General features: G+C 45.1%; 1 protein-coding gene across 5 annotated transcripts in view; it reads left to right on the top strand.

Moving 5' to 3' along the window:
* Positions 1 to 8778: 8778 nt before the first annotated feature.
* The window catches only part of PXYLP1 (2-phosphoxylose phosphatase 1), a 57502-nt gene continuing 43006 nt past the window's right edge, over positions 8779 to 23274 (top strand). For 2 of the 5 annotated variants that reach the window (XM_075099240.1, XM_075099239.1), the window contains exons 1-2: positions 8779 to 8926; positions 10467 to 10630. The gene's annotated coding sequence lies outside the window, so the exon portion shown is untranslated. Of the gene's footprint in view, positions 8927 to 9219; positions 9380 to 10466; positions 10631 to 23274 lie in introns of those variants that run through there. The other 3 variants (XM_075099238.1, XM_075099241.1, XM_075099242.1) reach the window with 2 other exon arrangements.

The raw sequence follows: 23274 nt of genomic DNA, 5'->3' as shown, positions 1-23274 counted from the left end.
CCATACATGTGGAAGAGAAAATTCTGATGATGGTGAAGTAGTATTTGCACTATGAGAAGTTCATTGGATGCATAACAGTATGTATAGGAGAAAGTAGATACAATTGACAAGAATATCAGGTGAGGTGATATGGTGGGACTGCCTAACTCCAGGTCTTCTCCGAAGACAGTCGTTGCAGTTGCTCTGCCCTGCAAGTGTTCAGTTCGTGTCCTCTAATTTAATCTTTAAAATCCAAGTGTATGGGGTTTCTGCAGAGAATTTTTCAGGCTATTAATAACTTTGAATATGTAGTCTTTTGTATTATAAATATCATAATGACTTTATATCTACCAAGTTGATTTCTTTTCTCTGTATAGAAAACTGTATTTTGTTCTCCAAAGCAAAAACATTGTGTGAAGAAAATGAAATACTTTTATTACATGGAGAACAGATTGACAGTTTCTGAATGCTGCCCTGGCAAGCATTTGGTATCATGGTAAATCATTGTTTCCCTACAGAGATGATTTTTGTGTAAAGTATTGTCGTGGTTTAGCAGCAGCTCAGCCCCACACAGTCGCTCGCTCACTCCCCACCAGTAGATGGGGGAGAGAATCAGAAGGGTAACGCTCGTGGGTTGGGATAAGAACAGTTTAATAATTAAAATTAAAAGAAACAACAGTAGAAATGCAATGTAAAGGAGAACAACGAGAGGCGCAAAGCCCCGGGAGAGGGGGGAAGGGAGGGCAGAGGGGGAACGAACCGCCGGAACAAACCCCACGCGCCGCAGCCCCCCGCTGACCCGAGGCCGCACCGCCCCCGCGCTGCCACTGCCCCCCCTCAATATATTGGTCATGGTGTCACGTGGTATGGAATGAACCTGCCATTGGCCAGTCGGGGTCAGCCGCCCCCACCATGGCCCTGCCCCTCCCAGCCCCCCACCCCCTCCACGCGGCAGAGCGCGGGAAGCTGGAAAGGTAGCCGACCCCCACAGTGAGGAGAATTAACCCCTTCTCAGCCAAAACCAGCACATTCTCCACCCCTTATTCCATACCATTTATACCATGCCCAGGTCCCATATGATGCAATACAACCGTACCAACCACCACCCCTCCCCTTCCCATCCTTTAACATAATATACAGACATCATTCCCTTAGTTCGTGGACTTCCCTGTAAAATGTCCATTAAAATGTCCATTGAGTTCACGCAGTCCATGACTCTGGGCTCCATCTGTTGTATCAGTCTTTCCGGGTGGGAGAGATGGTGTGTGGCGTTGGGTTGCTGCATACCGAGTCAGTCATCATTCCATCACTGCTTGCACGGCTTGTTTCATAGTCGATCTTCCATGGGTTGGGAGGCTCGTACTCTGATATGATTGATACAACACAGAGGTGACACACAGTATTATATAGCAGTTCACATTGTGCCATTCAGTTCATTGACTGTTTTCACCCAAAATCAAATCCCCTTGAGGCACACATCGGATTTCTCCATCCTCCCGCATCACCCACCAAGTGCACCCAGGTCCTCGAGCAAAAGCAATCCCACAAATGGGTTTGCCTTTGCCGGAGGCAGGAAGAACCCAGACTGTTTTGCCCAGCATACTTTTTGTGTGCACCACAGGGACTCTATCCCCTTCCACAGTATGTAGGATTTCTGACTGGGCAGGGCCAGCTCGGTTGGCAGATCCCCTCGTGTTGACTAACCACGTGGCTTTTGCTAAATGTGTATCCCAGTGCTTGAATGTTCCACCCCCCATTGCTTTCAGTGTCATCTTTAACAGTCCATTGTACCGTTCAATTTTCCCAGAGGCTGGTGCGTGATAGGGGATGTGATACACCCACTCAATGCCGTGCTCTTTGGCCCAGGTGTCTATAAGGCTATTTCGGAAATGAGTCCCGTTGTCTGACTCAATTCTCTCTGGGGTGCCATGTCGCCACAGGACTTGTTTCTCAAGACCCAGGATAGTGTTCCGGGCAGTGGCGTGGGGGACAGGATATGTTTCCAGCCAGCCAGTCGTTGTTTCTACCATTGTAAGCACATGGCGCTTGCCTTGGCGGGTCTGTGGGAGTGTGACATAGTCAATTTGCCAGGCCTCCCCATATTTATATTTCAGCCATCGTCCCCCGTACCACAGAGGCTTTACCCGCTTCGCTTGCTTGATTGCAGCGCATGTGTCACATTCGTGGATAACCTGTGCAATAATATCCATGGTCAAGTCCACCCCTCGATCACGAGCCCACCTGTATGTTGCATCTCTCCCTTGATGGCCTGAGGTGTCATGGGCTCACCGAGCTAGAAATAGTTCACACTTATGCTGCCAGTCCAGATCCACCTCAGCCACTTCAATCTTGGCAGCCTGATCTACCTGCTGGTTGTTTCGATGTTCTTCAGTGGCCTGACTCTTGGGGAGGTGAGCATCCACATGCCGTACCTTTACAACCAGTTTCTCTACCCAGGCAGCAATATCTTGCCACAATGTGGCAGCCCAGATGGGTTTGCCTCTGCGCTGCCAGTTGCTTTGCTTCCATTGCTGCAGCCAGCCCCACAAGGCATTTGCCACCATCCAGGAGTCAGTATAGAGATAGAGCACTGGCCACTTTTCCCGTTCAGCGATGTCTAAGGCCAGCTGGATGGCCTTTACCTCTGCAAACTGGCTCGATTCACCTTCTCCTTCAGCAGTTTCTGCTACTTGTCGTGTAGGACTCCATACAGCAGCCTTCCATCTCCGGTGCTTTCCCACAAGGCGACAGGACCCATCAGCGAACAGGGCATATTGCTTCTCATCTTCTGGCAGTTTGTTATACAGTGGGGCTTCTTCAGCACGTGTCACCTCCTCCTCTGGTGATATTCCAAAATCTTTGCCTTCTGGCCAGTCCATAATCACTTCCAAGATTCCTGGGCGACTGGGGTTTCCTACTCGAGCCCGCTGGGTGATCGGTGCAACCCATTTACTCCACGTAGCATCAGTTGCATGGTGTGTAGAGGGGAACTTCCCTTTGAACATCCAGCCCAGCACTGGCAGTCGGGGTGCCAGGAGCAACTGTGCTTCAGTACCAACCACTTCTGAAGCAGCTCGAACCCCTTCATATGCTGCCAATATCTCTTTTTCAGTTGGAGTATAGCGGGCTTCGGACCCTCTGTATCCCCGACTCCAAAACCCTAGGGGTCGACCCCGGGTCTCCCCTGTTGCTTTCTGCCAGAGGCTCCAGGTAGGACCATTCTCCCCAGCTGCAGTGTAGAGCACATTTTTTACATCTTGTCCTGCCCAGACTGGCCCAAGAGCTACTGCATGGACTATTTCTCATTTAACCTGTTCAAAGGCTTGTCGTTGCTCAGGGCCCCATTTGAAATCATTCTTTTTCTGGGTCACTTGATAGAGAGGGCTCACGATCAGACTGTAATTTGGAATATGCATTCTCCAAAAACCCACAACGCCCAAGAAAGCTTGTGTTTCCTTTTTGCTAGTTGGTGGAGACATGGCTGCTATTTTTTTGATCACATCCATTGGAATCTGACGACGACCATCTTGCCATTTGATTCCTAAGAACTGGATTTCTCGTGCAGGTCCCTTCACCTTACTTTGTTTTATGGCAAAACCAGCTTTCAGAAGGATTTGGACTATTTTCTCACCTTTCTCAAAAACTTCTTCCGCTGTGTTGCCCCACACAATGATGTCATCAATGTATTGAAGGTGTTCTGGAGCTTCTCCCTGTTCCAGTACAGTCTGAATCAGTCCATGGCAAATGGTAGGACTGTGTTTCCACCCCTAGGGCAGTCGATTCCAGGTGTACTGGATGCCCCTCCATGTGAAAGCAAACTGTGGCCTGCACTCTGCTGCCAGAGGGATTGAGAAGAATGCATTAGCGATATCAGTTGTGGCATTCCACTTGGCTGCCTTTGACTCCAGTTCGTATTGAAGTTCTAGCATGTCTGGCACAGCAGCACTCAACGGTGGAGTGACTTCATTCAGGCCACGATAGTCTACTGTTAGTCTCCACTCTCCATTAGACTTCCGGACTGGCCATATGGGACTGTTAAAGGGTGAGTGGGTCTTACTGATGACTCCTTGGCTCCTCAGTTGGTGAATGAGTTTATGGATGGGGATCAGAGAGTCTCTGTTGGTGCGATATTGCCGCCGGTGCACTGTTGTGGTGGCGATTGGCACCTGTTGTTCTTTGACCTTCAGCAACCCCACCACAGAAGGGTCCTTTGAGAGACCGGGCAAGGTAGACAGCTGTTCAGTTTCCTCCGTCTCCAAGGCAGCTACACCAAAAGCCCACGTGTACCCTTTTGGGTCCTTGAAATACCCTCTCCTGAGGTAGTCTATGCCAAGGATGCACAGAGTCTCTGGGCCAGTCACAATGGGGTGCTTCTGCCACTCATTGCCAGTTAGGCTCACTTTGGCCTCCAATACAGTTAGCTCTTGGGATCCCCCTGTCACTCCAGCAATGCTGATGGGTTCTGCCCCTATATAGTTTGATGGCATTAAGGTGCACTGTGCGCCGGTGTCCACTAAAGCTTTATACTCCTGTGGGTCGGACGTGCCAGGCCATCGCATCCACACAGTCCAGTAAGCCCGGTTATCCCTTTCCTCCCCCCGGCTGGAGGCAGGGCCCCTCTAGTCCTGATCATGGCAGTCACAACTCACTTCCTGTAAATGTGAATCAGGAGTCCCTCTATTACACTTAGAAATAAAATCTGCGCTTCTACTCCTCTGTCTGGGGACTTGCTCGCTGGAAACTGGAGCAGCAGCTTTCCTGGAAGAGCCTCCCTGAGTGACTGTCCTTCCTTGCAGTTCATGTACTCGTGCCTGTAGGGTCAAAGTAGGCTTGCCATCCCACCTCATCATGTCCTCTCCGTGGTCACGCAGGTAGAACCATAGGGTGGCCCGTGGTGTGTATCCCCTTCTTTGAGCCAAAGGACGCTTATTCCTAACAGCTGAGACACTTCTCTGTCGAGGTGGGGAGTAGGACAGATCTTCTTTGAGTTGCTGGACCTCTTGGGATAGTTTCTCCACAGCAGAGACAAGCGAGGAAGAGATATTTGTGTCGTAATCCCGGAGTCTATCTATCACCTCTGCCACCGTTGGTGTCTCGTCATCTTTCCAGGACATCACTGCCAATGAGTTTGCATGCGAAGACGGTGCGCTCCGTACAAACTTCCGCCACATGGGTCGTGTGTACTCGGCTTCATCTGGATCTTTGGATGACCGTTGATCGTCTAGGTCACCATAAATCACCTCAAACACAGCTAATTCCCTGAGATACTGGATGCCTTTCTCCATAGTTGTCCATTTTCCTGGGCGATATGTAACATCTTCTTTAAAGGGATACCTTTCCTTCACTCCAGGCAGGAGTCGCCTCCAGAGGCTGAGGGCTTGTGGTTTTTTTCCAATTGCTTTGTCAACGCCCCCTTCCCCAGAAAGGGATCCCAATTGTTTGGCTTCTTTTCCCTCTAGTTCCAGGCTACTGGCCCCATTATCCCAGCATCGGAGCAGCCAGGTGACAATGTGCTCACCTGAAAGACGGCTATAATCTTTTCGCATATCTCGCAACTCACTTAAGGACAGGGATCGGGTGGTCTCTATTTCATTTATTACTTCTCCCTCCTCTCCCCGCGATGGCCCTGGTTCTTCATCATCCCGTTCTAAACGAGTTGATGTCCGCTTCCAATATTTCATCTTGTGTATGGGGGCAACTGATACTGGTACGGGTTTATTTTCTGAGCTAGCTCCGGTACTTGTTGTGGGGGTTTGAGTGGCTGCAGTGCCTGTTGTCAGGGCTGGATTGTCTACAGTGCCAGCCACTTTGCATTTCAATCCAGAGACATTCTCCTCCCCCTGGGGGCACCGAATACTGTTGAGCAGGGCTCGGTATGCATGGGCCAGACCCCAGCACGTTGCAGTTATCTGTGTCTCTCTGGAGTTCCCAGCGTAACAACATACTTTCTCCAAATATTCTACTAGTTTTTTAGGATTCTGCACTTGTTCGGGGGTGAAACTCCAAAACACTGGGGGTGCCCACTGCCCTAGGTATTTGCCCATGCTATCCCACATGCCCTGCCACTTGTAACTATCAAGCCTCGGGGCAGATTTCTGGGTGATATTCTTAAGTTGCTTAGTCAAAACAACATGCCCAAAAACTAACAATAAGTGCACCTTAACCACCCAAGGATGTTCAAGATACAAAAACGTTGTTGTAACAAAGGCACAGACATCATAGAACAAAGTTGCAAAGGTACTATTCTGTATTTCCTCCATATAAAATCTCTCCGAGGAGGAGGTATCATTGCTAATTGCCTCAACAAGGTGGTATCCGAAGTACAGTAACGGTTTCAGCAAAAACCCCAAATACCAGATAAAGCTGAAAACGAGTGTTTGTATAACAAATCTCATAGGCAAAACGTTACTAATCACAGCAGAACACAGCAGACTCAAACAACCAACACCGATTTTTAACACCAACTGCAAAGAGGACAACATGGTGCTGTGACCAGCAGCTGTTGTTATCTCCAACCCTTAGCCCCACGTTGGGCGCCAAAGACTGTCGTGGTTTAGCGGCAGCTCAGCCCCACACAGCCGCTCGCTCACTCCCCCACCGGTAGATGGGGGAGAGAATCAGAAGGGTAACGCTCGTGGGTTGGGATAAGAACAGTTTAATAATTAAAATTAAAAGAAACAACAGTAGAAATGCAATGTAAAGGAGAACAACGAGAGGCGCAAAGCCCCGGGGTGGGGGGGGGAAGGGAGGGGAGGGGGGGAACGAACCGCCGGAACAAACCCCACGCGCCGCAGCCCCCGCTGACCCGAGGCCGCGCCGCCCCCGCGCTGCCACTGTGCCCCCCCCCCCCCCCCCCCAATATATTGGTCATGGTGTCACGTGGTATGGAATGAACCTGCCATTGGCCAGTCAGGGTCAGCCGCCCCCACCATGGCCCTGCCCCTCCCAGCCCCCCACCCCCTCCACGCGGCAGAGCGCGGGAAGCTGGAAAGGTAGCCGACCCCCACAGTGAGGAGAATTAACCCCTTCTCAGCCAAAACCAGCACAAGTATGTGTTCTGCTTTCTGGGTAGGGAAAGCCCCAACTTCTTTGTGCTGACATCGGGCACTGTGCAGTCCTAACATGCCCTAGAGTGACATAGGGAATGGCAGTCGTAAGTCTCACTGTTCCACATCTAAGGTCCCACAATTTGTCTTCTGCTCTTCCACAAAACTATTCTTTTTCAGATGGTCGTGACTGGTTATCTAAAAATTAAGAAAATAATTATGATGGATTAGCTGTAATCTGATGTGATGCTGGTAGCAGGGAATAACAGCTGCTCCTGTGTGTATTTGACGTATAGCTGTCAGCTGGCAGGCCAACTGCCATGCTGCTGAGCATCTCTGGGTGTGGTTTTTGAAGAGCAGCAGCAGTTGGTAAAGGCCCCCATCTCCTGATCTGCAGATGGATGATCAACTTTCCACATCACTGTGCCGTTCGTTAAAACTAGATTAATCCCTACTTCTTATCCCAAAAGCAAAGAAGATGGAGAACCTCAGCACATTTCCAGGTGAAATCATAGCAGTCAGGCAAAAGTACTAGTCTAGCTAGAAAAACATGCCCAATCTTCCTGCGATGTATTTTGACTCTTTGGAAGTGCAGCAGCAAAGCAAGCAAATTTGGCTCCATGTTTACGGGGCAGTGCCCACCGGTCGCCGCGACCCAAGAGTAGAGGCTGCGCAGATCAGTTGCTTGGCTGGCAGAGCAGCGTGACAATGCAGTTGGAAGCTGCAGAAGTATCCAGGGTTGCAGGTGAAACCGCAAGAGTGTGAACCACACGTGATCTTTCAGGTGACTCCTGAGTGCAACAAAAAACCCTACGGCCATTCGCCGTAAACACTGGTGCCAATGGTTTAGTGCCAGTGTCTACTTTGATCACCCAGTATTTGCATAGGTTCTGCATAGGCATGTCAAAGTAGGTGTATAAAGGGAATTAAGGCATTCCCCAAGTCTGCAGAATTAATTTTACATGTTTTAAGGATCTATGAAAACCTGGTGCATTTGAAAGGTGATCAGCCTGTAGGATTAAACAAGCGTTCCTGCTGGTAAAGAAGAACCAGCTCCTATGAGGGGAAAGGGTGATTAGCTGGGAGCTTCCTTGTTGGCAACAAATCCTGGCGAATACTTTGCAAGTTATGAAATGACCGCACTTGCATCAGCTATACAGGGAATTATGTATATTCTATCTTTTTATTGAAATTCGTGGCTTTCTCCTTTGTCAATGACTTGAAATAGGCCTTTCTTACAAAAGGCCATGCAACTTCCAGCTGTACTTCCCAGTAAGTTGAGAAGACTTTGCAAGTATGAGAAGAATTTGTGAGCAGAGTCATCAGCAGTAACCATTTTGCTTAGCTGCGTTAGATGATTGTGCTCTATCTCCAGGGAATTGGCGGCCACCTACTCAAACGCTGGAAGCAGCAGTAAGTTGGAAAACAGGGCTCGGTGGTGGTGGTGGTGGGGAACTCGGACTGGCAGCCCGCTGCCGGCCAGGGAGCCTGCCGAGGGTCTCCCGCCACTGTGGTCACGAAGGCAGTCGTCCTCAGAGGGCTGAAGCCGCCCAGCCCGGCGGCGGGCGAGCACGGGCGGCCCGGGCCCGGCTGCGGGCGCTGCCGGCCGGCCGCCCCCGCCGGGCTGTGCCCCGTCCCGCCCCGCGGCGGGGGAGCCCGGGGGCGGTGCGGAGGGGGCCGGGTCCGCCCCGCGGGTGGCCGCGGACCCCCCTCTCCCGCTCCGGGGCGCCGTCAGGGGGCGGCGGCGGGCGGCGCGGCGGCTCGGGGGCGGCGCTGGCAGGGGCCGGGCGCTCGGCGGGGCTGCCCGGCCGGAGCGGCAGCCGCAGCCGGGGCCGTGGCTAGGCGGCGGGCAGCGGGTCCAGCTCCGGCCCCGGGGGGAGGCGCCGGGCGCGGCAGGGCAGGTACGGGGGCGCCGCGGGCGGGGGTGCCGCCGGCCCGGGCAGGTGGGACGGCGCCCCGGGGCGCTGCCGGCGAGCGCCCGGGCCGGTGCCCCGGCGGTGCCTGCGCGGCGCTTCCCTCCCCCCGGTAGCTACCCGGCGGCTCCGGCGGGCGATCGCTGCCGACGGCCGGGGGAGACGGGGTGCGGCCCGAGCGTTTGCGGCGCGGAGGGAGCGGCTGCCCAGCGCCCGGCTCCGAGGCCCGGGGAGGCTCCGCTGCGGTCCCGCCTGCCCCGGCACCGGGGGCGGGGTGCCTCGGCCGGGCGGGCTGAACCGGGCGGGGGGGGCTTCGGCCGGCGGCCAGCTGCCCCAGCAGCCAGCCCGGCCGCCTCCGCCAGGCCTCGGCGGGGTAAACTTTGCCTCCAGGGTGGGACCCGCAGGCAGACCCCGGGGCTCGGGGCGCGCCGGCTTAGCTCGGTGAGTGGCGGCGGCCCGCGCAGCTCCGCCCCGGCGTGCGGGCAGCACCGTGCGCGGGGAGAGGCTCGTCCGCCCCTCGGAGCCTCTGTGCTGACAGAGTTCGCGGTTACCGGCCTCGGCTGGCGGAGCGCAGCGCTGGTGCAGGGCTGCCCTCCTTCCCCGTGCGCGGGGACTTTGTCATCTGTTGTTGGCTGATCTAGTGCGGCGGGAGCGGACTGACTTAATGAATTTTTTTTTTTTTTTTTCGATGCCTGTTGTCTTTAGTGAATCTGAGAGCAGTCCTTTTCATTGTATATACTTTAACCTAAATATTTTCAGAGGCTTTAACAGACTTCTTAGTTTATTTCTGTGCTGCGGGTTCCTGAACCTTTTGACAAGCATGGACTTTTCATCACAAGTGTGTTCTGACATGAAGATCATCTTGGCCTTTGTGCAGAATGTTGCACTTAAAAATTAAAACAACAACAATCTGTGAAGGTATTTTTTAAAATGCCAGGAAGTAAGGGGTTAAGTGATGTGCTTCTATATACTGTAAGGTGAATTTCTGGACGGACCACTTTACATAAAGGCTGGGACAATGGAAATGATAGGGTGGGAAGAGTGTGTGTGATGACCTTCTAAGGCTTTTATTTTGTCTGGCATTATAGTCTGAGATGAGCATCTGATTCAGACCTTAAATTTTCTCTTTTACAAATGTTACAAATACAGCTTCATGTGGGTGAAAACACTACAGAGTAAGTGGCTCTATCCTTGACTAAGTGCAAAAGCTGTCACATATAATAAGTTATTGTGTAAGTATTACAATAGTAATGGGATATTAAACCAACACATTCTGGCAGTAAGTAGCTGTAATACTTATGCCCTGTTTTGACGTCTGCAGAAGGAGGATTAGCTCAGGCAGAATTTATAGTGGGAGGGTGTGAGTGGGATGGAAAGCAAAAGCTGCTTAATTTTAATCTTCTCAAAAAAGTAACTAAAAGTAATGCACATGGTTAACACACATATGCTTCTCTCTCTAATGGCTTTTAATTGTATCTCTTAAATATTTTATGTAAACTCAGTAGTGCTGAAATGTTAATTTTTATAGGATTCGATGCATACCACGTGAGCTCCAAGTTCTGCAAGAAAGGAATTATTGAGGAATAGCAGGGGCTTGTGTGACGGCCTGACAACAAGGGAGCTGTAAAACTGCGTCGGTGTAACTAAACCCCTGTATCTGTCCCTCTGTACCTAAACAGGGGCGTACCTCTGGTGAGACTTCAGGCGTTCAGTTCTGTTGTTTCAGTTTCATAATGGTGAACTTGCTTTTCTTTAACAGCCTTCAGTTGTCTTTCGGGCTTTTTTTAGTTTAAAAAGCGGGCATCTTGGTATGAACGCATGCAAAAAGCAATGCTCCACGGTGTGCAAAACTACTGTCCCCCATGAAGTTTGCTTTCTCCAGTGGTTTTACAATGGGGTGTATCTTTTTACATACTTCCCTCATGACCTCCTTAGATGAAAGAAACCTTGTGTCCTGTGAGGTTTCTTATGTAGGTCTTTGTTCATTTACATAATCTCATAGGAGACCTTTGAAACTAGTCTTCGGTTGAAATTTTCTGGATGCTTTTTCTGCCGAAGTTGCAGATTTTTTTTTCTTTGCTATAAAAGTCTTGTATCTTAAGTGTATCTGCATGTTATTGCCTGAAAGATTCATGATGAATTCATGTGGTCCTAAGTGTGGCTTTTATCTGGATTTATGGTCAGGTCCAGTTCCGTATTCCTTTCCTCTCCTTAAGCCTTTTATTCACTTTTAATTAATAGAAAAAATATTGGCAATTAATATGCAAAAACCACCATGAGATGTGTGCTGCTCACAAACATCAAATGAGCATAGGAATTAAATGTTAAGCCACCTACTAACATATGCTTTATGATGTATATACGATTAGATTTATGGTTTATGATGGATGCTACAAAGGAGGTGGTAGGACCTTAATTGTTCAAGAGGGTGGAGTCTTCAACTCTGCCGCTACCAAAATGGTGAGGGTGCTCTTTCAAGGAGTATTGGGAAGCGCACACAAAACATGCAGCTATTGCTTTAGGTGTTAAAGGAATCATTTGATGAAGGAAGTATGAGAGAATTAAAGATGATGGAGTTTGTTACAGGTAATACAGGAATGTTTGGGGAGTTACTGGTAGATGCACAAGAGGGTTACTGATAAGGTGCACGAAAAGACAGCGCGGCAGCTTGCCTGCGCTGGCAAGTACTTGACTAGCACACACAAATGCTGTTAGACAGCAGCCTCAAGGGTGAGGAAGGATTTGCTTAAAAAGAACCTCAGTGGTCCCAGTGTTGGACAAAGAGCATGGTTTGGCTCAAAACTGTTCAAGCAGTGTGTTGCGTTTGGGGAGTGTTTGAACACAGCCTTTAATCTTGACTTGCTGGGAGATGGAGTCAGTAAGCGAGCTATGCATTGATACTCATTTGGAAGGTTGTATTTAAAAATACTCTAGTATGCGTGGTAAATTATATATAAAAATGAAAACGTATATTGTGTAGCAAAAGGAGAAGAAATGCCAAATGCCTGGGAGGAGACTTTAAGTGTAGATTTCATGCAAGATTTCTACTTGCATGGGTTTTAGTGTCATGGTAATTTTTATTGGAATTGTACTAAAATATTTCAGTACTGATAAAAAGACTGTGCTTTAAAATACATCTTTTTTTTCTCTTCTTTTTTTTTGAAATGCTTTCCAGAATGCTTTCTGCAAAGAACACAGGCCAATGTATGGTATAAATTACGCAGAAATAGAAATAGAAATGGAAACAGTTGATCATAAAGCTACATATAGGATGATGATGACTGAAGGTTTATGTAGCAGCTTTCCAGAAGGATACTAGAAATGTCATACAGACCATGAAATGCCTCATGTTCTGTTAAAATCAGGCTGCACTTTGCTTAAGGGGACTCCATCTGGGTTTCACGAAGCATTTGTTTTTGCAAGTCATTTAGGACAGAAAGTTTTGCAAATTTTATTGTCTAAAAATTGTAGCAGAGAATGCACGAGTCTTGACATATGTCTGTGCAGGAGCACGTGAGCTCTGACCATGTGGCTTGTTTTGTGGCACTGGGTTTAGGTTAGAATTCAAAATTAATGTTCTTGTTTGTCTTGAAAGTATTAGGTGGTTTCTGATTACAGCTGGGTGAGACATTTTCTTGCGAAGTGAAGAAATAAAGAGTGGGAAGGTCTACTGTGACAATCAGTGTTTATGATTCTTTTTTTAAAAAATCAGATGCTGTCATTTTACTTTGTTCAGAGAATGCCTGAATCATAAATGTAATAGTTCATCCTAAGCAGCAAAAAAGAGCATTTTTTTAATTGTACAAGATTATAATAGGAACACTTGGCAGGAGGGCTACAAAGGTGGACGGTAAGTGTGTGATTCTGCACTATGGTTCTGATGACAGGCAAAGGATTCAGAGCAAGATTGACAAGGTACTTCATATTGATTAGAGAGGCAAGCTGGCCATTGAAAAGCTAGATAGCTGGCATATTTCTTAAAAGAACTGATTTTTGGATGCTGAAATTATTAGGCTCATTTGTTTGTGCCTGTAAAGACATTGTTCAGAGATGCTGTTTGGAAATAGTAGTCGGTGACTGTTTTCCAGCTGTTTCATCCTTAGTTTCTACAGCCACCTTAAACTTTTTCATGTACCAAGAATGAAGTCAGTTTTCCCTGGAAAATTGTCATGTGATTTGTGGCTTCCCATGTGAAAATTACAAAGTAAACACCACAGCTTTGTCTCAATGTCTGCTATGATAAATTTCACAATTACTTACATAGTGGAAGATACCATACTATGTTCTCCCGATGCTGATGGTCTCTGGTGATAGAGAGGCGCCCTGTGAACACCTGGTACGCGCTGTTATTAATGATTATTTTAAAAGAACAAAGCAATGCTGACACTGGATCTTGTGCTTTGCCGTATTTTTCATGCTTTATTCATCTTCCTCACACCTATGGTTACGATGTTGGTTTACTGATTGCCCCGAAGTAAAAGTCTGAACACAGGCTTCCATTTTTGTCTATGAAGGCTTCTGGGTGCCTTCAAGAAGAGCTTCTGTTGGGCTGATAAATTGTGAAGACAACTTTGTGGAACTAAGCAACAAGAATTTGGGTGTTGGGCTTTTCAAATGAAATGTTAGAACATTGTGTGTAATGCCAGCGCTGTTTACCTAAACCTATTTTTATTTTTGCTTTTGAAGAAATAACTTGCGTGCTTGCATCTTTGTGTTCAGATTGTCTCTAACTGTAAGATGGCATGTTTCTAGAGGTTAGCTTGTGCTGCTGCCGTGAGGATCAAGGAGAAAGCCAGGCATGCCCTTTTGCCAGCAGCACAGCAGTTTTCCCAGTACGTTGCTTGTGTTATTCCCCATTCAGCTATCCAGTAGCCAGGCAAGTTGGCAGTTGCACGAAGTGTTGTAGGGAAGAAAGGGCAGCAGAAAATGCTGACTGCTAATGCATCTGTGATTTTTTTCCCTTTTTCTATTTTTTTTTTTCTTTCTTTCCAGTATGAGCTGCGGGCTGTTGGTGTTGCAATGAGTAATAGCATAGCCCTGCGGAGAGAAGCAAAAGTTTTCCATTTGGAAGACAGGAAACAGAAGTGTATACCTACCCCATAATTTTGAATCCTTGTGATTGTGTAGAGGTGGTTGAATATGGAAGTGCTGGGTGACCTGGCATATGATGATAGGATGGAAAGATCTCATAGCAGGGCCACAGTCAGGAGAAGAAATATTTTGAGGTGAGGGCCAAAATATAGCTTGAACACAAGGATAGAATAGAAATGTAGTTGGTAATGAAATAGACACCAGCCCTTCCATCAGTCCTCATGCACAAACACTTCTAACATCAGGTGGTTGCGCTGCCATTTTTCACGTGTATAACTTAGATAATTGAGTCATATTGTGTTTTACTTCATGGAAAGCTCTCAGTAATGGCCAAATCACTGATGTAAAATGCTCTGTGTGTGTATTAGGGTAAGCTGAAGGCATGGCTTGCTAATAGCTACAGGTGGAGTCGTGGGTGAATTGCCAGGGGAATTTAGTGGATTCAGATTCTAGCACTTTTCTAGAGGGTGAGGGATAAAGGACCAGCTGAAGAGGGGATGCAAGATGGGATGGCGAGTAGGCTGAAGAGCTTGGAGTAATTAAGTCAGTGAGCTCTTACAACTTAACTAGAATCTCCCCAAATACATTCAATTTGAATACTGCGAGCAAATCAACCTAACTCTGTGAACCCCTGAGAACTGTGGGCGTGTGACCTTTCAGCATTAAAATATATATGTGTGCAGGCAGGTTATAAACGGACCCAGTGTAAGAACGTCTGGAGTTAAAAGAATAAGGACAGATTTGGGAGCTCAGACCCATCTAACCTGCGTGGAAGGGCAGACATGCAGAGGAAAATATTGTCCTTCATACTAACATCACCTCAGATGCTGGAAGGGATAAATCTGGCCTGGTGTGGGAAAATAAACATTTTCCTACATTCATGAGCTTGCTTCACTGATCTGTTTATTCAACTTGACTTCACTGGTTGAGTGCAACTAGCTTTAAGTGAATGGTTGCAATGTTTGCTTTCGAAGTTAGTGCCAGAAGAAGGTATTTGCAGCAGAATACAATCCCCGACGCTGCAGCAGAGGGAGGCAGGTTCCTGTTCAGAGGCATGTTCAAAGGTCTATATTGGAAATGCATGCAGAGGGAGTGTTACAGTAGGAGAGGGAGTTGTTAAAACAATTAAAGCTGTTAAAGTAAAAGCTTAACTGAAAAAAAAAGTATAACAATTCAAGCACTTTAACTGCTTTGTCTTTGCATGCTTTTTGGAGCTGTGATCTTATCTGATCAGCCACTGCCTGTGATCTGTGTGTGATTAGGATCTATGCTCATACAATGATGAGCATAAGGTATACCATTTTAAAGTTTTAAGTTTGAAATAATTACATTCTGGTGCATTTTTTAAAGAATTATTTAGTTGTCTGTATGTTCTGGAATGGTTTTGTTGCAAATTACGATTCAGTTCTGGCCTGGAGCCATCAAAATCATAAGGTTTCTTTCAAGTTTCATAATAATGTTAAAAAAGAGTTGCTCAGTTTCCTTTAAGGAAGTAAAAGCACTTCCTTTTGCTTTTGTTTTTACTTTCCCTGCAGTTCTGAGACTTGTATGACCTATCATTGCATACTAAAAGGAATAGGAATATGGAGACATTCCTGAAGTGGGTGATGAAGAGTTGGCCTTGTGACAGGTTTTCCTAAATATTAAAATGTTGTTTCCAGAGGGCCTCCAAAGTGATGCGCTGGACTAGTGGATTGTTACTGACTTTGACTTCTTGCAGATTTCTACGGAGTAACGTATACAGCTGTTGAACACTGATCTTATTTCAGTCAAAAAAAGGCAGTCAAGGCCAGATCAAAGCACTTATTGAGAAGTTTGTCTGAATGGAAGGGACTTGTGAACTAAAGGTTTAAATGGAACAAAAGAAACTGAAGATAAGAGTACCTGCTCCTTGAAATATTTCATGCTCGTGTACATTTGCTGTTCAAACAAGTAAATGAAATGAGACCTATAAAATCACCATAGTTGGAAAACCAAAGCCCAAAGCATGGAAACTTTCAAAATTCCTAAAAGGAATATGAAAATGAGAGAAGAGGTATTAAGCAGGCAACGGAATTGCAGTAGTCTTTTCAGTACTTATGATTTGGGTGTGCCATGAAGTCCGACTTTTTAAAAAGGCTAATGGTTTGTGATCCAAAGTTATTAAAAGATTGTTTAAAGATTTGTAATTTGACAGATTTTCTTATAGACTGGGTTTTACTGATAGACTTAACACAACAGTGAAGCTTCTCTGCGGTTTCATGTTCTGTTCAAAATGCAGCTTCAGATCTAAAACCGCATCCATCTTTGGAGTACCTACTGCACTCTGAGAGACCTTACAGCAGTGGTAGGTCTGCATGTTTCTTCCTGTTGAATGAAGTGGTCTTTCTCGGTCTTCGTTTTGGTAATCTACAATGTGTGGGCTCCTTAGAGCTGAGGACTGTTTTTTAGCTTTTTGATTCATTACAGCAGGTTTGTAGCAGGCGTAGTATAAAATGAGCTGTCCTTCTAGGCAGAGATGAGGGAAAGCAGGTTCGGGAAGGGAACAGCAAGAGACACTTTAATTCTTTGACATGTTACAAAAATGCAAGTGACAGCAGCATGTGCTTCTTTTTAGTGCTATTGGTAGCAGAACTTTCATGGGGCGCCTTTTTTAATCTTAGTAAGGTGCAAGGACATGTTCTAAAATCTTTTATCTATAGCAGAGAGTCAAACTGCAGCAAGTATGTTTCTATATAACCCTGTCCTCAAAGCAGTGGTCAAAGGCAGGCTAGTGTGTGACCTAGAAAATATGAAGTTTTATGTTTACATGCAGTTTCTCTGTATTGTCACACAGAAAACAAACAAAAAAAAATTTGTTCAAAATACTCCAATTTATTTCCAAATTTTTTTGTTTGCTACAGAAGGGGATACTGTTGATCAGCTTTCAGTGATGCTTTTTCCTGTTATTTGGTAGGCTTTATGTTCTTTCTTTTACTGAATAGGAGTATAACAAATCTTTATTATGTATTTATCATTGGAAAAACTGAGAGGTACTGCATATTGAGTTTAGATTTTTGTTTCTGTTAAAGTGCATGGGTGCAAAACCCAAGGGTTTATGAAGGCCCATGTTTTGCTTTCATGTTTGTAGAAATTGATTATACATCCATTACAACTTAAAAAATAACAGCAGTGGCATAAACTGATTGTAACGAGCTATAGCGAGGGCGTATTTGGGCTTAGCACCTGATCTCTGTAAACTCTGAAGCAGGAAAACCCGATGGAAATCTGCTCTAGCCTGTTTTCATTTCTGTGTTTTGGAGCTTGCTTGGCAGCATACTGGTTTAGAAACAAGCCCGGGAAGATAATTCAGGTACATTGTGTGGCATCACAGAATCTGTTGCCATTCCTTCCCTGGATGTGTCCCGCAAATGCAGTCCTATAGATCCTAACTTGAATACAACCAGCAATAGCAAAACTAAAACTTGTGTCATATTTAATGCTTGCAAGCAGTGACAGAAATACAGGCTTAAATAAAAACATTTTGCTGACCAAAAGTGATTAAGACTTGTTTTCAACTCGTGCACTTACAGCAATTTTGGCAAATAACCAAGGAAAGAGAAATACTGTGTATGTTATGTACATCTTTGGTATAGGAACGCGTTGTATATATGATTATGTAGGTTTTTGGGGTTTTTTTTGTGTGTGTTTTTGTTTGGTTTTGATTTGGTGTGTGTTTTTTTTTTAAATAATAATATACAGGCACTGACAGAATTATGGTTATCCAACACCTTCTAGGAAGAGTGAGGAAAAAGTGGTCAGGTGGATAGGTGGGACTTGAAACTATGTAGAGGTACGGACTCTGTAAAGCCACGAGCCTAAAGGGTGGAGATGGTTTGCAGCAATAGATGACAGAGAACAAGTCATCCTGTTTTCCTCTGGAAGACAGTGATGTGGGGAAGAACTGCGTGGCACCTATTAAAAGTAAAGGAATATGTCTCTACAGCTGTTGGAAAGGAGGATCAGCATGACACCTGTAATTTGGAGTCCAGAAGCCTTGTAGAAGGGCAAACGTTTGTAATTGGAGGAGCCAATTCAGACGGTCATTGCCAACATACATCTCTGCTAAAGGACTGGAGTTCACAGGTGCCTGTAGGTGCAGTGTGGAGCTTTACTTGTGTGTTTCTCTTAACGTGGAGCAGAAGTCAACAGATGTTCTTGTCTCGGCTCTGAGCCCCCCAGATTGAAGTGGTGTGGCAGAGCATCAGTGACTAACAAGTATGACTAAAAGTACTACTCAAAAGAGAGAGAATGCATGAGCTGGCAAGCATGAATTTTGATGCTGACTATCACTTTGTCCGCTGATGTAAACAGATGTCTAAAGCTGGCACAAAGTAGAAGATAAAGGAAACTACAGACAGGTTGCAATAAATGTTTCATAGTTGTTTCTGTGTGTAATCCTGCTTTTCCTCTTCGTTTACCGTCAGAGCTAATTTAGACTCTTGTAAGTTCCTCCAGGCAGGGGCATGTGATCTCTGTGTCCTGGTTGATGGGATCACTTGATGTTCTTTATAAATAGACTAGTGAAGCTGGTAGAAGGAAAAATGCCTCTGCTGCTGGGATGCTGCTGGGGCATGAAGGCAGCAAGCTGTCTCCAAGTTGAATCCCTAAAGGGGTAAATGTTCTGGGAAGAGGGGGAAAGGAGACTAAATTTAAAACATGATGCGCATGACATAGACATTGTATTTGCATTGCAGCTGGTCAGAACTTCTCTCACATATCCTGACAATTTTAGGAATAGCAGAGAGACTGGAGAAGGAAAAGAGTGGTCTAGGGCAGTGGTATAATCCCAAAGGAATTAAATGTTTACAGTACCTAATATTTTGGCCCTATAGTTTCCTTCATCTCTGAGTTAGTTCATGTATTTACTAATTTTTTTTTGTCTTAATAGTCCTGGGTATTACTGATTATGTAGCAATATTTGCAGTACTGGTACCCTTTAGTGACTACACATCAAAAATGATTGTGCTTGGTCTTAAAAAAAAATACTGTTTTGGTGTTCAGGTGTTTTTAAGTGTAGTTTTTGAAATGTTACTGAATAAAAAAAGGATATTTATGGGTCACAATTATGGTATTTCTTTCAAAAATTCTTGTTTGAATTGTCAGAAGCATTTGGTCCTAGAAGTCGTTCCTTCTGAATCACTGAAGTGATTATTGGTCGGAGTACAGGGAAGGTAAACTGATACACCTAAATGGTAGTCTGTGGGAGTGTGAAAAAGATGAAAGAATCAAACACGCATTGATCTTCTCGTGCTTTTTAACAGTTCCCCGCTTCCTCTGCCCCCCAGTTTTCTTTGTTCAAGAAAACATGGGCATAATTTAATCTGAAAACTAATGTAAGTCTAAGGAAATTCCAGAAAACAGGAGGTCGCTGGCTGCAAAATAAGTCAACTTCCAATAATGGGAAACCCATAAAGGGTAGTTGTAATGTTACAATGTTACATTACATTAACTACAACATTAATGTACTAAACATAACTTGAATATAGATGTCTCTGCATGACTGTGTTTATTGCCCATTTTTAAGAGACTCTTAGGCTTGTAAGTTCTAATTTAAATAAAAGAAATGTATTCTGGAGTACTGGGACTGACAAAAATCACATGCAAACCTAAACTATGTAAAAACTTGTTCTGCTTGTGACTCATAGCTGCTGATATCTGAAAGAAGGCAACTTGTAATGGTGATTTGAGCAGAACAGAATTGAGAAGATGGAAACAGTCCTTTGAAGGATGTAAGCTGAAGCTGTAAACTGAAGACTGCTTTCCCAGAATTTCCAGTGTAAAACTGGAAGACAGTCCTGCTCAATCCTGAAAGCTGGTGAGGAGAAAGATGTTTAAAATGGTCACCGTGTTATCTGCTTGCGCACCTTGAGACTTAAAAGCTAAGATAGCCCAGTCAAGTGGACCTTTTATTTTGAGAACAGTGGATTATCTTCAAGGAGTGGTCAAATTTCAGTATGGCTAATGGTCCCTTTATCACTTCTGAGCACTAAGCAACTCTTCACCTTTACTTATTAAATCCAGCAGTAAATTTGCTGCACAGTGAAAATAATGAGTGCTGTAGAGAGGGACAAAATTGTTTGAGTAAGACTTCTGTTTGATCCCTTAGCTTTAATGAAGTGAGAGCTTGTGTTGGTTGCTTTGACAGACTGAGCAATACTGCTGTGCCATTTTCAGTAGCTTTTGCACATCTCAAGACCAGCTGTGCCAGTACGAGGATTTTAGAACTGACTGGATAAGGAGGAAACTTGGAACAGCAGAAAAGAGAAATTCAGATGCAGATATTTTAATGTTCTAAACACTAAAATATATTAAACTTTAGCAACTTAGATGTTAGGGTTTTTTTTAATCAGATGGTTGCTGCTAAAATGTTAAGTAATTGGAAAATAAAATTGTCTTATAAGTAGCTATTAGTTTTTACATATTAACGTGTAGCTATGCTCTATTGGATAGGTGCTGCGTCCCGCTATTGCCATGCATGATTACCATGTTGCCTTTTTCTGCTGTGCCTTTCCTTATCTTCACTTGCATATTATTTTTTTTTGTTATATGAAGCTGCTGACCTGTTTGTACTTTCAGTCAAGTTCTGTGTTTCCTGCAGTTACTTATGTTAGCCCACTCCATGGAAGTTAGTAACATGACTGAGCAGGTTTTATTTAATTTTTTCAGTGATGAACTGATTTTACTTTTTTAGAAAGGCAGTTTTTTATGCCAAGTGATGTGACCTATTTCTCAAATGCTTTTTTAAAAAAAACCTGGAATGCTTGTTTCTGATGGGAAAATGAAGAATTATGGTTAACAATATCGCAGATGCTATGTTTGTTACTTCGTGATGCTATGCAAAATGCAACCTCAGTGCTGCAGGAATCATCTGTTCAGTTTAAATTGCTGATGTTAGTCAGCTGAAGGGTTTTTGTGAGGGTTTCCTCACATGGGTATCTAAGCAGGTTGTGCTGACCAGCGAATTGGTTCTGCTGAGTGTTCCCATTTCTTCTCTGTTCTGGTGCTTGCCATATATCTTTGTAGCACTGGTTGATTTGGTCATAACCACAAGATCCCAGCTGCTATTTTTCATCCCTGCAGGAAAAAAAGCAAATCCTTTGAAGCACCAAAGAAAAGGTTTGGCTTGCGCCACTTGCTGACACACTGTTTTCTGCAATTTCCAGTTCAAGAGTATGAAGTTCTTCAGCTGTCTGAGAATGTCTGGTTGCTGGACTTGTGGGTTTTAGTGAAAGAAAAATGTACGGCCTGGTAGTCTGTTGCCAAATGGTTGGGGAATAACTGATGGAGCATCATGAGTTAAAATGAAAGTAAAGGCAGTCGTCTTCATTATTATTGTATCAGCACCTGTCACCTTCATTTCAGATGTCTTCAAAACAGGTTTTGTCAGAAAATAAGCCTGCAGATGTAGATGAAAGATAAAACGTGTATCAAAAAGCAATTACAATTAAAAACTCTTCTGCAGTGTAGAGACATCAGACTAGTAAGTGGGTCCCTGTTCTTCTGTGACTTTTTCTGAAACCATCTATGAACGTTACTCCAAATCAACCTTACATTGTCTGTAGGATCATAGAATGTCCTGAGTTGGAAGGGACCCACAAGGATCATGAAGTCCAACTCCTGTCCCTGCACAGGACAACCCCAAATTTACACCATGTCTCTGAGGGTGTTGTCAAAGTGCTTCTTGAATAGTGTCAGGCTTGGAGCCGTGACTGCCTCCCTGGGGAGCCTGTTCCAGTGCTCCACCACCCTCTGGGTGAAGAACCTGTTCCTAATATCCAACCTAAACCTCCCCTGGCACATCTTCCTGCCATTCCCTTGGGTTCCTCAGCTTTCTGCTCTCCCTCCTAGGCTCTATAAGCTTGCTACAAAATACACCCTCTCTGTCTTTGGCATATAGTTAGGTACAGACTTAATGCTACCTTCCTTTTTGGGCAAAGTCACCATTTCTCTCTGCTGTTTCATTGCGACTGCTTTTGCTTGCTTCTATTTCAGTAGGCAATGTCATTTTGATGTACCGCATCAGATAAATACAGTAATTTTATTGAGGCAGACTTTGAAGAGTACTATTGATTATTTATGGAGACATGCTATTTTAATCAAGTAAATTCATTTAAGCTGTCACAGTGAGTCAGTGTAATAATGTGCTTGCGCTTCATGCTAGATAGTAGGTTTGTATTATAGATGGATATGGGTGATTTAGAGGATGTAACAGCATCAGTCAATTGGCACAGAAGTTTGGCAGTGGTGATTTAGTGCCATGTGTAGCCTCACAAGTGCTTTCAAAGCATTGATGTCAAGTTATTTTCAGGGCGTGAGTTAAAATAATCAAAAGAAATAGCTTAGCTAGTCAACCCTGCAAAAAATGTCGTCTTTATATTTTGCGCAGGAGGAGGAGATGCCGGGGGGAGGTTCCACGCAGAGCGCTAGCTAGCAATACCCAGCTAGTGCTGAACAAAAAGTAGGTTAGTCATGCCAGCTGGTCTGCTGGGAGCTATGTGCTTAGCCTAGGCTCTTAGCAGACATGCTGCTCTCCTAGCATTTCTAGGTAATTACTAACTGTTCCAGTGAAAAGACCTAAAACAGAGAATGTGACTTGACCAAATTTTTCCAAGAGCCTAGCAGAGGCTTGGCAAATCTCCTGACTTCCTGGCCTGGCCTTCAATCGTAAGACTGTTTTTACCCTTGTGTGAGCATGCCTAGCACCTTACACTAGCATGTGTTGGCACTGTCTTGTGAGATTAGGTAGGAGCCGAGGGTGCTCTAAATGCTGTGAGTCATTCTGGCACGTTTTGATGAGTTGAGACTTTCAGATCACATTTAAAGAAAAAAGATAAATTCTGTGTGTAGGTAGGTATGCTGCAAAAGGTGGCTCAGAAGTAGTCCTTTAATTAATTTTGATATAGGAAGCTTTATTAATGACTGTTCTTCAGAATATCTAGACTGCTTATGTGTGTCACGCTTACAATTACTGTTGGCAAAATAAGTTTGGGGTTCTGTAGGTCCTCTATCAAGTCTTGCATTCGTAGAATCATTTAGGTTGGAAAAGACCTTTGAGATCATTGAATCCAACTGTGAATCTAACACTGCCAAGTCCACCACTAAACCATGTCCTGAAGTGCCACGTCTGCACGTCTTTTAAATGCCTCCAGGAATGCTGACTCCACCACTTCCCTAGGCAGCCTGTTCCAAAGCTTGACAGCCCTTTCAGTGAAGAATTTTTTCCT

Source organism: Phalacrocorax aristotelis, chromosome 7 (assembly GCF_949628215.1).
Source record: "Phalacrocorax aristotelis chromosome 7, bGulAri2.1, whole genome shotgun sequence".
NCBI lineage: Eukaryota > Metazoa > Chordata > Aves > Suliformes > Phalacrocoracidae > Phalacrocorax > Phalacrocorax aristotelis.
This window is presented reverse-complemented; position numbering and strand designations above follow the sequence as displayed.